General features: G+C 32.4%; 1 long non-coding RNA gene across 1 annotated transcript; it reads right to left on the reverse strand.

Moving 5' to 3' along the window:
• Positions 1-3,326: 3,326 nt before the first annotated feature.
• LOC132728709 (uncharacterized) lies at positions 3,327-4,220 on the reverse strand. The gene is made up of 2 exons (XR_009625520.1): positions 4,022-4,220; positions 3,327-3,823 (listed from the first exon to the last, which is right to left on the reverse strand). It is a non-coding gene; the product is annotated as an uncharacterized LOC132728709 (long non-coding RNA).
• Positions 4,221-13,913: the final 9,693 nt, after the last annotated feature.

A 13,913-nucleotide genomic window follows, 5' to 3' on the forward strand; every position in this document is an offset into this window, starting at 1 on the left:
TCCAAAAAAGAGTATTCCCGACGGACACACACCTATACCCGCGGACACCCAGTCAGACCACCTAACCATCCCACCATGTGCGGTTCTGCGTAATTGAAGTCTGGTCCCCACAGGGGCCAGCCGGAATTGGCCAGATGCGAGCTGTCTAGAACGATTTTCGGCTCACCGTCGGCAAAATACCAGAGTATTCCCGACGGACACACCTATACCCGCGGACACCCGGCCACACAATGCATGGCACATAATTATATTCTTCAATCTGCTGTCGGATTTTTTTTTTCATCTTGTAGCTTTGATTTCTATTTTTCTGGCTAGCCGTAATAGCCGGAGATCGTATTGATAAGTAATTAGACGTAATTAGACGTTACATTATGGAATTAGCCAATGGTCTTTTGCACAGGTTTTACCGTATAATCTCTGGCCAGCTTGTATAGCCGGAACCGGATTCCGGCTAGCCGGAGTAGCCAGAACAGCCGGAGTAGACGAAAATGAGTTCCGGCTGCTCCGGCTGTTCCGGCTGTCCGGCTAACTTCACGCACATAAAATAACCTCGTATTATTATTGATGTAAAGAAATAGGATGCCTTCTTAATTAGAGTTGATAACTGTAGTAAGCAAGTCTACAAGATATAATAAGCCACGCCTTTAATATCAAATATCGTTATTGTTACTGTGCGTATGTTTACTTGATGTTTGGGAGTTTATGAGTGTATACTTGGATGCAACACATATAAATAAAAATATATAAACCATCCTTCGGGTCTTGTTTAGTTTGTGTGTTAGTAAGCCATCCAAATAGAAAATATAAATGTTACATTGGCGACGAGGATCGTGTATTATTAAAACGGGGACAACGGAATAATTTGAAACAGCGTTTGACCTACCCCCGGGATAATCATCGCTATGAAAGGATCTATGCTTACAATCAAACATAGAGGAAAAGAAATCACACGGACGTTTTTCCAAATTTAGATATGTTCATGGAGAATCAAAGCCAGTGCAGACGAAACCTGCAGATAATACATCTTTACCTAGAAATAGGCCGCAGAGAAAACGCCGACCGCCGAGACGTTATGAAGATTAAAAGAAATAAAGAAAAATGGTTTAATCTATGATATCATTTCTCGTTACAGCCATAAGGGTTAATGTGTGGCCATAATAATGCCCTAATTATATTTGCTATCATAGCAGTGTAATCATTTATATCCGCTTGCTGGATTTATTAATCTTAGGAAAAAAATGATAGCGTATTGAGAACGTTCTGTTATTCGTGACATTAATACTTTTTGGTTTTTATTAAATTACCTTATAATTGGTTTTTGTGTGGTAGAACGGAAAAACAAATCATTCTTTTGATAACAATGCTAGTTGTTTGAACAAATGTTGTGATAATAATGTAATTTGCTTGATATTTTGTGACATTACGAAAAATAGAAAAAGATATGACAATTAACAATAACATTGTATGTATCACTACTTCGTTGAAACAGATGCCTAGTACACTGATTAGAGTAAATCGCATTGGTTAATGAACTCTGCTGAAAAAGGAGAAGAGTTTATAATAATAGACTTGCTATATAGCTTATTTCATACGAAAAGAAAAATATTTCTTATTACAATATGTTTGCACATTTAAATTTAAAGTTTTGATGATTTAAGTTTATTGATTTTATTGATGAGTTCTAAACTAAAGAAAGAGGAGGATGTAGTAAGCAATTCTACAAGATATAATAAGCCACGCCTTTAATATCTATGGAACAGAATTAATGCATTTATTCTATCTTGCTTGATGACATTGGAACTTGCATTATGCTTAATTCCATCTTGCTTGATGACATTGGAACTTGCATTATGCTTAATTCCATCTTGCTACATGATATTAGAACTTGCATTATGATTGATTCCATCTTGCTTTATGATATTTAAACGTTGCATTATTCTGGATTCCATTTTTCATTATTTCATTCAAACATTTCGTAGTGACCAATTCTTTCATTGAGTGATAACTATTAAACTGGAACAAGCCATTTGGAATACTAAAATGTTAACGTCTTATACCTTTATGTATAAGCTACATTTCTTCATGCTCTATACAAACCATTTACGGTTTAGTTTTTTTTTTATTACTTTTATGTAGAAGTCATTTAAAATTGAATATTTTTTTGTTCCCTGATGGATTTTGTTAAAATGGGACTTATTTGATTTACAGCTCGCATGGCGTGATTACTTTTAGCTTTCGCTTATATCCATTATTCAGTGTTTATGCTTAATAAAGCTCGGTGTCTGAGGCTTTGTGGATTATGTTTGATCATCTTACATTATGATAAACAATTTAAACAATGTCTAGCGATTTGTGAACTGTTAAGGGGCGAGAACTCTGTTATTCAAGTTTTCAAGTTTTATTTGAATACGTCAGGGCCCATATGGGCATGTGACAACATAAAACAGTACATACATACAAAATAATACAAAATGGCAAATAATATGTAAAAACAAAATACTACAAAATGGCAAATTATAAATGGTCATACAACTCCATGATGTAATAAAATTACTGTAATAATTGACTGATAATGGAGGATGAGAGAGAAAAATCAAAAATCATTGCGAGAAAAAACAAAAAAAAAACAAAGAGAAAATACATAATCTAATAAGCTAACATTATTTAAATAATAACATAATATTTTTGCAAAATATGGCAAGTTTCAAAAGGATATCTTTATTACTATGGTTCATTTAATTTTTCAAATGTTTAAAGCACTTGGACGTTCATAGAAATATTTATCAAGATACAGCTTTCTTGTATTGACTAAATGTGAACATTCAAAAAGATAATGGAATTCGTCGCCTAAAGAGTTTACTGGTACATAGGTTACAAGTTCTAAGTTCTCTTGGAATATCATCAAACCTTCCTTTTTCAATAGGAAGTTTGTGATTCATACTTCTAAATTTAAAGAGAATTAAAGCTAAATTCATAGGTAACTTGCTGAGGTATGGCTCAAAACAAAAATCCTGTTATAAATCCTGTAATTTAGACATTTACTGGAATTATTAATTGTACTTCTCCAATTTTGCATAAAATGATCACGCAATCTTAAGTTGACAGTATTCTTGAATGAAGCAGGAGATTCCACATTTTGATTTATCCAAAAATGCGACAATCCAAGATCATTTAAATTATTTCGAACAAAACAGACCCAATCTGATTTAATATTATTCAGAGTATATAAATTATGAGTTGTTCTATATAGAATGCTGACTATCTTATCATGTTTATGTAACCCTGGTTCTTAATAATCTTTTCATGATTATGATAAAGACAATAAATTTCATCAGAGTTCAGATAGTCTTTATTTTCTTTTCAGGATAACTCTAACATACTTATTGATCACTCATACTGTTTATATTTACATTTTTCCAATTAATTATTCATGTGTATACAGGAGTATATACATATCACCCTGAAATATACAATAGCATATATTTACTAAACAATATAACGATTACTTAAAATGACATATAGCATTGCAATATTATATTGGTAAATGTTATCAAAGAATAACTTAAATTGTCATTCGTACTTGTGGTTCGATACTTAATGAACGTACTTGTGGTTCGATCCTTAATGAACATACTTGTGGTTCGATCCTAAATGAATTAAAATAAAAACATTACATATAATCCTTTGCACATTTAACAATGATATATGTAAAAAATAAGAAACAATATAACATTAAGAATTACTTTCAGGATCAATGGGATCCTTGGTATTTCCACTTAAACATACATCACACACTCCCCATTCTGGTGTTTGTAACTGCATGCTGTGAATGTAAAATTATTGTTAGCAATAGTGACAAATAGAATAGATCATATGACAGTCAAAGGACAAAGGGGTCAAAGACGCGGGGTTTGGCGGGAAATTCTTCAGAACCGACTGAACAATAAATTCAACCGAGAAATAAACAAATAAACAAAACCGTTAACAATTCAATGGCCAATACAGAGATAAACAAACTTACAATACTAAAACCTTCTTCCAACAAAATATAACCATAAATTTACAGAAGCAAAAGGTGACAAAAGCTTCACGCATCTACCTCCGCCAACAACTGATAGAGAATGACAAAAGCGCTCCGAATGAAACTGCTCTAAACTCTAGATACCGTACTATACGGTAAAAAACCAATACCATACCATGTCACTAAATTTCCGACCTGTCACATTTAGAATTAACTATTTTACCCCAGTAATTGAGAACTCTACTTTTAATTTGTGTTGAAAGTGGGGTAATACCCAACTCCCCATAAATCATAACATTTGGAGTACTCTGTTTCAACCGTAGAATTATCTTTAGGTATTTTAATTGAAATTTATCCACAACACTCACATCTTCAACACCCCAAACTTCACACCCATACAACAATATGGGTGCTATCCTTGTAGCAAACTAGTGTAATTGCATATCTATTGGTAAATTCAGTATCCTAGATTTCCTAATTACAGAAAACATGGCTTTACGGGCTTGATCAATAAGGAATGTTTTAGTTCTGCTGAATTTACCATTAAATGAAAATTGGACACCTAAATATGAGAAATGCTCAACAATTTCAAGGACAGTCCCCTCATAGTGAAAGTTAGGCATATTACGCAAACCTCTCTTGGTTTTCCAAAATATAATAACTTTGGTTTTATTTGTATTTACTTCAAGATTCCAAAGCTTGCAGTAGTCAGACATAGCGTTAATGCTAACTGAAGCTGCTGAGAGCTCTCTGACAATATTACAGTGTCATCCAGCATACAATTGTAAATACAGTTAAGATAAACTTCCATTTCATCATCACTTAACATATCATTTATATGTTCTTTTAGAAAACTGCAAACCTTCATATTTATCAGACATAAAATTAGTTAGATCATTCAAGAAAAAGAGAAAACAATATTGGAGATAAGTTTTTCACCTTGTCTTACTCCAGTATGACTAGTGAAAAAATCTGAAATTGTATTATTCGAACTAACACATGACTTAGCTTTGTCATACATATTGTGTATTATTTTTAAAGCATTTCCCATCAATATTGTAACTTAATAATTTATGCCACATGGCAGTGCGATTTACAGAATCAAAGGCCTTGCGATAATCTACAAATGCACAATACAATTTTTTTCCATGTGCTAGATATACGTCCACTAGAAGTTTTAATGAAAATATGTGATCAACAGTACTATAATGCTTCCTGAAACCTGCTTGTTCTTCACATAGAATGTTGTTTGATTCCAAGAAGTCATTTAATCTGTTATTAAGTACCGAAGTGAAAAGTTTTCCAAAGCAACTGAGTATTGTTATGCCCCTGTAATTATCCGGATCATTAACATCCCCTTTATTTTTATACAATGGTAAGATAACTCCCTTGCTCCACACATCCGGAAAGATACCAGAAGCTAATATAATGTTAAAAAATAGCGTAAGTACAGCCAGCAGATAATCAGGAGCATTTTTGAGATACTCATTAATAATATTATCAAATATAGATGGACTTTTATTATTCTTAAGCGCCTTTATAGCCTTATCTATTTCTTGCTCAGTAAATTGCGAATTCAGTGCCTCATTAAACATTGGTAAGTTGTTAACATTAAAATTATCTACGTCATTTTCATTTCTTAAAATATCTGCATTCAAATTACTGAAATGCTCATGGAAAACCTCATTAGTTATTTTATTTATTATCACCGATATCAACAGATTTTTTCCATGATTCGCCTATCATCGGAATTTTCCGTACATGTATATATTACGGAATACCGTTAGGGCCATCGTGGTTATACTTTAAAATACAGAGGGCGACAATGCTATAAATACGTACCAAGCGCTTAATACATAAATTGCAGTGGAAATAATATAAATACAAGTAGTAAGGATTATGCAATATAATTTTATACATGTATATGTATACAGTCTAATAGAAAAAAATATGCTCGTAAACAGTTATTCAATGGGGCAGTTATACGTACAGTGGCGGATTCAGGCCTTGGCTTAAGGGCTGCACCTACCCCCAAAGATACGTTGATGAGCTGGGATGGAATATATACGTGTAAGTTTCATGCAATAGTGGTCATAGTGTACTCCCTTATCAAAACATATAATGCTGTCTTCCAGTTGTTAAGGTGACAACAGACACTTTCCGTGGTACTCACATAAATGTCATTTAAACCAACTTATTTTAGTAATAATTATTATTTATTTAATCTTTGTGCATTAAATGTCGTTGATCATCATAAAAAATAACATATTTGAAAAAAATGCCTTTGTAAATGATTGATTTTTAATAAAAATCCTAAAATTTTAAATCGTCATATCAAAGTCATTTTTTATTTTTTTGTCATCAAACTTTCGGAAAATAAACATACTTATAATATCTGGGGAACCGTGTCTCAAATTTTTTCTATCTTTTCTCAAAAAAATATTACGTAACGTGAAACATTTTATACGACTTTTTTCACCATACATATTACGGAATTAAAGATAATTAAGTCGCTGATTAAGCAAACAAAAATCCCTGACACGGTTCCCTCTGTAAATAAATTCCCTTTCATCTGCTTTAAACCGCATGTTAATTGCTTGATTATTAAAAAAGTTATGCCGATTCAAAGTTAGTCCGACCCGCGTCAAACGAAGTGTCATAAATCGGCTATTCTCTCTCGGACCCCTACGTTTCACGCTAAATAATTGCATAATACACAAATATCGCACCAGAGAGGGTCACAAGTTGCGGTAACATACTCTAACAACATTTTATGACCCAGTGTCATCTGAACAATTAAAAATTTGCTGATTAATATCAGTTTATAACAGAAATTTCTTCAAATCTTTACGTGATTTACTTTTCGTCTGGTATTGGTCTCACATGTCACGTGACTTTCGGTAAAATTTGAGGCACTCGGTGGGGGGGGGGGGGGAAATGGAACGTATTTGCACACCGTTAGCGGGGTATTCAATTGTTTCACGTTTGAAGATTATTATTATTATCATCAGCATTATTATTATATTATACCAGTGTCACTCTGTCTGTGTATTCGTGTATGAATTTCCGTTAAAATATAAATTAAAATAACAAAAAACTTAGCTTCTGACGGTCTTTTAAAGTCCATGGTAGATGTACAAATTAGAACGGGATATTATATATTTTTTCCTCCAAATTAATATAAATGCTTGACATATTTTAATAGAAATAAAAGGTATCACTCGATAATTATGATCTGATCTTCTTGACATCTATTATCATGAAAATCATTTATGCACGGCATAGAGATCAAGTTTCTACTGGGGTATACAATAATTCCATACTTTGTCCCAGGTTTATTAGTACTGTGTTCGATTTACTGGCAAACAATTTATTCAAAGCATACACTGATTATATATATCAATATTTTTTTTATTGATTCATAGAGAAATAATCATCCTTAAACAATCTAAAATGGTTTAGAAATTTGCCAGGGACACCGTACCGCTAGTCATATATATAGGCGTTCACATAAAAAAGTTTTCTGTTTTTGTTGTTGTTTTACTTGACATTGTTAGAAAACGAGGTTGAATGTAAAGCAAGCCATTGAATCCGTTCTAAAGTCCATAAACTCAATGTAATATCTATCAGATTAACGGGACAGACAAATTATTTTCACATTATGGATATTTTAGCAACCATATTTTTAAACAACCCCGTGGTCGTGCGATTTGCCGCTATGCTTAATTGTTTATGTTTTATACATTATGTTACGTACATTGGCCGACAATTTCTTATTTTTTATAAAAAAATGCCTAAATAAAAGGTAGACGATATTCATAAAAGATGTACGGTATTTGTACGATACATGAATTTACGAGTAGTATGGACCAGTATGGACCGGTAATTCACGGATATATGGAACTACCGATTTCCCTCATTGATGCCTCAACAGGGGGCGGAGCGTTATCGATAATTGACAGGTTACGCGAATAGCAGATAAAAATGGTACAGGAACCGTTTAAAAACGTTTAAAAACACATTTTTTGGACTAACTGCTTCCAAAATTAAATCACGAATGTGTTCAGAAATGGTTGATAAATCTACTAAGCAAAAAATCTCATTTTAGGTTTTTTCAGTGATAATTGACTCCGTTGTCACCTTAAGCACCTGCCTACGATTGCGAAGGTCTTTATCTAATGACTTGGACATTGAAAAGCAAAACTTATTAATAGGCCTTTTAACTTAATAAATGTCTCAGTCACTAATAATGACGAATAGGTATGTAACACATTAAAATATACATGTATAATAAGGAAAGAAGGAAGTTGTTTATTTTTGTGACATGTGCATATAAAGTCAATTACAAATGTTGGGCATATGTGTGTCTGATTATAGATCAGACATCACGCACACCCCACCACATTCACATACATTTGTGCTTAAAAATATACTATGCACATCTTTCAGTAATATATTTTCATCACAGAAATTTATTGAAATCTATAAAATTTTTACTAAATATGTTTTATTTAAATAAAAAAACATACACACAGTGTATAGGAATCTGCTTTCCTTATTACAGGTCAGGTATAAAAGGTTGTGCCTGTCTTTAAAAGAAATTTCCATATATTTTTTGTAATAACACTATACATGTATATTCATACTGCACACTTACAGTGTAAAGGATTTAAAGCACAATGTTTGTGTGAAGCCAAATTATATTTATTTTATTTTACAAAAAAAAAATCAAAGTTTTGTACTGTACTAAGTCGTGGCCACGAGTTACTAAGTGACATGTGTGTGTTTTTATTTATCTCATTAGTTATAGCCCTTTGTTGGGACAAATTCTATGATAGAATTGGTCATTTTGTACGTACAAAGGCCTGTTAACATTGTTTATACCATAACTTGAGAGGGACTTAGTCCTGATTTATTTTATTGGGAAGGGACATTGCCCATGGACAGTAGATATCCTATAAGGATGTTTGAGGTCACAGGTCAGATAAACATGACACTTCATGCAAAATCCTTGTCTGATGTATGATTTAGAAAAATAAGCCGTAGTTTATATAACCTAAAAGATCAGTAGATGACACCTAATAATTTTTAGGCAATTTAATCAAAAATCAGGGTCACAATGACGCTAAATCTTTGATCAATCAATAACTTGTATAAATGGCACTTTTACGGACAAGTAAAGTAGGGGCATCCTTGTTAGGAAAATTCATATAAATAGTGTAATTTGATTGGTTATTTATCTCGTTCGCACGACTTAACTTTTTCGTGGCCACGACTAAACTTTCTCGTGGCCACGACATAATAACTTGTTCCAACGACTTATTTATCTCGTGGCCACGACTTAGTAACTCGTGGCCACGACTAAGTTATCTCGTTCCCACGACTTAATTACCTCGTGGCCACGATTTAGTAACTCGTGGCCACAACATAGTATCTTCGTTCCCACGACTTAACTATCTCGTGGCCACGACTTAGTAACCGTGGCCACGACAAAGTATCTCGTGCGCACGAGATAAATAAAAAACACACACATGTCACCTTCGTGCCACCTTAAGTTTGATAAAATTCAATTTCACTTATCACACACGCTCAAAAAGAAGTGTAAACAATTGTATAAGAGGTGAGTTGCCACTTGTAGTATGAGTTATTAGAGACATATATAACTTTTTTTTTCCACATGCTGGCGGAATCTTCAAAAACACGCACTTTTCATCTGTCGCATCGTGTTCTCTTGTTTTTTTTTAGTAAATTTACATGTCAGTCCCCAACTAACACTGTTCTGTATACGCCCCTATATAAAGTGGACTTAACTTTGTTTACTCCACGTGCCAAAATACGGGATCATCCGGAAAATAACGGGATGTACCGACAAAGCGACACCTGCTGTCATAATATGAACACAAATTATTGCAACTCGCATTATGCTTACTGCCAACTGCTTAGTGCGTACTGTCACATGCGACTATAATATCGCTATCGTTGTCATCTTCGTTGTCGATGCGCAGTGATCATGTATTGCATTATATTTGTAATCAGTGAATATATTGAAACATATGAATGCTAAGACACATCAAATCAGCCAATTATTGATCAAAATGAATAGTTTAATTTGTATGGAAGCGTCGTAGTGCCAAACCTGAAATATTTTTATCTCTTAATTAGTAGATACTAAGTCATAATTAGTAGATAGTAAGTACTAATTATTAGATAGTAAGTGCTAATTAGTAGATAGTAAGTTATAATTAGTCGATACTAAGTCATAATTAGTAGATAGTAAGTACTAATTATTAGATAGTAAGTGATAATTAGTAAATAGTAAGTACTAATTAGTAGATAGTAAGTGCTAATTAGTAGATAGTAAGTTATAATTAGTAGATACTAAGTCATAATTAGTTGATAGTAAGTACTAATTATTAGATAGTAAGTTATAATTAGTAGATACTAAGTCATAATTAGTTGATAGTAAGTACTAATTATTAGATAGTAAGTTATAATTAGTAGATATAAGTACTAATTAGTACATATTTAGTAATAATTATTAGATAGTTAGTACTAATAAGTAAATGCTAAGTCATAATTAGTAGATACTAAGTCATAAATAGTAGATAGTAAGTGCAAATTAGTAGATAATAAGTCGTAATTAGTAGATAGTAAGTGCTAATTATTAGATAGTAAGTGCTAATTAGTAGATACTAAGTCATAATTAGTAGAAAGTAAGTACTAATTAATAGATACTATGTCATAATTAGTATATAGTAAGTACTAATTAGTAGATAATAGGACGCTTCCATACTATATTCCTCGGCATCAGCCATGTTAACAGAATGCAAGCAGCGATTACAATATTATAACTTAGTATGTACTAATTAGTACTTACTACCTACTAATTATGACTTATTATGTACTAATTAGTACTTACTATCTACTAATTATGACTTATTATGTTCTAATTAGTACTTACTATCTACTAATTATGACTTATTATCAACTAATTAGTACTTACTATATACTAATTATGACATAGTATCTATTAATTAGTACTTACTATCTACTAATTATGACTTATTATGTTCTAATTAGTACTTACTATCTACTAATTATGACTTATTATCTACTAATTAGTACTTACTATATACTAATTATGATATAGTATCTATTAATTAGTACTTACTATCTACTAATTATGACTTAGTATCTACTAATAAGCACTTACTATCTAATAATTAGCACTTACTATCTACTAATTATGACTTAGTATCTACTAATTAGTACTTACTATATACTAATTATGACTTAGTATATACTAATTAGCACTTACTATCTCCTAATTAGTATTTACTGTCTACTAATTATGACTTAGCATCTACTAATTAGCACTTACTATCTACTAATTAGCACTTACTTTCTACTAATTAGCACTTACTTTCTACTAATTAGCACTTACTATCTACTAATTATGACATAAAAACATTTCAGGTTTGGCACTAGGACGCTTCCATAAATTTGACATAATGTCGACAATATAAGTGGCAGATTTATAGCAAATTAAAGATACAACTACCATGTTACATATAGTTATAAAGAATGTTATCTTAAACACCAAACATAATACGTTGTCCTTAAAAAAAGATGCAATTAAACATATAGCATATTAAAATATGTGAGTTTGATGGTTTAGTAGGGAACACACAAGGTTGCAATTACATGAAAGTGCATTCAGTAATCATAAGGCATGATTGAATTCAGCAAAACGCAGGTTTTCATTGTCATAAAGAAGTATAGAAGCAAACATAATGTAAGTTCCGATATCATAAAGCAAGATGGAATAAATGCATTAATTCTGTTCCATAAATATCAAATATCGTTATTGTTACTGTGCGTATGTTTACTTGATGTTTGGGAGTTTATGAGTGTATACTTGGATGCAACACATATAATAAAATATATAAACCATCCTTCGGGTCTTGTTTAGTTTGTGTGTTAGTAAGCCATCCAAATAGAAAATATAAATGTTACAATAACCAGAGAACTTTCCTTATATTGTTAATGTAATAACCTCTTGTACTGTTCTTTTTTCTATATAAAGGGCGTCCGTGGCCAAGTGGTTAAGGACATGGACTTTAAACCACTTGCCCTCACCGATGCGGTTTCATATCCCGACAGGGACTTTGATTCTTTCATGTGAAGAAGCTATCTAGCCAGCTTACGAAACGTCGATGGTTCTACTAAGGGCCCTGTTCGTGCCTGAAATAATGCACTGAAGGGCAACTGAAGTAAAGCTGGAAGTCGCCATATGACATATACTGTGTCGGTGTGACGTAAAAACAAACAATTTTTCTTTATAAAAATCTTATATAAATTTGTGTTTTTTACCCACACAGACTGACATAGCGGAACAGTTGTCATTAAAACGAAAGACAGCAATCTGGGTATACAAGGAGCATCTCCGACCAATGATATATAGTTTGAAAGCTGACCATGATTTAAGCATTCCTGGCGAGTTCACTTTGTACCTTAACAACACGTACTACACGGAAAATATCAGTAAGATTTTAAAATGAGTTTGAAGTAAAAAGAACATAAATGCTAAGTACTATGGTTTTATCATGTATTACGTTGTTGTAATGCGTTAAACGTTCTGTACTGTGTTGTCCGCACTCTGTGCTGTGTTGTCCGTACAATGTTCTGTGTTGTCAGTACTATGTACTGTGTTGTTCGTACTCTGTGTTGTGTTATCCGTACTCTGTGCTGAGTTGTCCGTACTCTGTTCTGCGTTGCTCCTACTCTATGCTGTGTTGTCCAAACTCTGTGCTGTGTTGTCTGTACTCTTTACTGTGTTATCCATACTCTGTGCTGTGCTGTCAGTATTTTGTGCTGTGTTATTCGAACTCTTCGCTCTGTTGTCCATACTCTGTGCTGCGTTGTGCGTACTCTGTGCTGTGTTGTCCGTACTCTGTGCTGTGTTGTCCATACTCTGTGCTGTGTTGTCCGTACTCTGTACTGTGTTGTCCGTACTTTGCACAGTGTTGTCCGAAAAACTGTGCTGTGTTGTCCGTACTATGTACTGTGTTGTACGTACTCTGTATTGTGTTGTCCATACTCTGTCTTGTGTTGTCCGTACTCTGTACTGTGTTGTCCGTACTTTGTACAGTGTTGTCCGAAAACTGTGCTGTGTTGTCCGTACTATGTACTGTGTTGTAGGTACTCTGTATTGTGTTGTCTGTTCTCTGTACTGTGTTGTAATACTCTGTGCTGTGTTGTTCGCATTATTTAGCTGTCCGTCCTGCTGTGTATTTGCATTGTGATGTTCATCAGTGCATGCACGTATGGGGTAATGAATTTTAGAAGAGCTTCATTGATTGAAAACACGTTTAAAAATCTTACATTATAAAAACAGGGTCCATGCGTGTTACAATTAAAATCATCACGAATATCGTATAAATATGTATAATAATCATGAATATTTTATATTCATATAAAATATTTTGTATCTATGTAAACTTATCATGAATATTTTGTACCTGCAAATATATTGTAAAATGAATATTGTATATATTTTATGTAAATATCATGAATATTTTATATATATGTAAAATTATCATGAATACCTTATTAAAAATATCATGAATGTTTTTAATGTACACCAGTCATAAATATATGTACGTAAAACTGTCACGAATACTAATGAAAAATTATCATAAATATCTAGAAAACCTTATATTCATGTAAAGTTATAATCATAAATATGAAGATTATCTTTTATGAATGTAAAGTCATCAAAAATATCTAAAATATCTTATATTTATGTACAGTTATCATTCATATCTGGAATACCTTACATTATGTAAAGTTTTCATAAATATCTAGAATACATTATATTTATGTAAAGTTA

Source organism: Ruditapes philippinarum, unplaced genomic scaffold (assembly GCF_026571515.1).
Source record: "Ruditapes philippinarum isolate M1 unplaced genomic scaffold, ASM2657151v2 ctg22704_1_1_1_1, whole genome shotgun sequence".
Classification (NCBI taxonomy): Eukaryota; Metazoa; Mollusca; class Bivalvia; order Venerida; family Veneridae; genus Ruditapes; species Ruditapes philippinarum.